The sequence below is a fragment of the Mirounga leonina genome, unplaced genomic scaffold, assembly GCF_011800145.1.
Source record: "Mirounga leonina isolate KUSES-001 unplaced genomic scaffold, KU_Mleo_1.0 Mir_197, whole genome shotgun sequence".
Lineage (NCBI taxonomy): Eukaryota > Metazoa > Chordata > Mammalia > Carnivora > Phocidae > Mirounga > Mirounga leonina.
The window spans coordinates 12477887-12478180 of record NW_023270494.1 but is presented as its reverse complement, the minus strand read 5'-3'; positions in this window follow the sequence as shown (position 1 = coordinate 12478180).

Sequence of the window (294 nt, the reverse complement as noted above, 5' to 3'; positions counted from 1 at the left end):
GCGGGGGCGCGCCTGGGGCCGGGGGCGCGCCTGGGGCCGGGGGCGCGCCGGGGGCCGGGGGCGCGCCGGGGGCCGACACGGGGGCCGGGGCAGTCGGCGCCTCCGCGTTTTGCGGGCAGCCCCGGGAGGGCAGGCGGCGGCCTGGGCCGGGCCCGCCCGAATTGGGGAGCGGAGGAGGACGCCGGCAGGGGCGGGCCGCTCTCCTCCGCCGCCTTTTTCCTTTCCTTTCCTCCTCCCCCCGCCTCCCCGCCCTCCGCCCGCTCTCCTCCCTTTCGTCCTCCTCCTCTTCCTTTT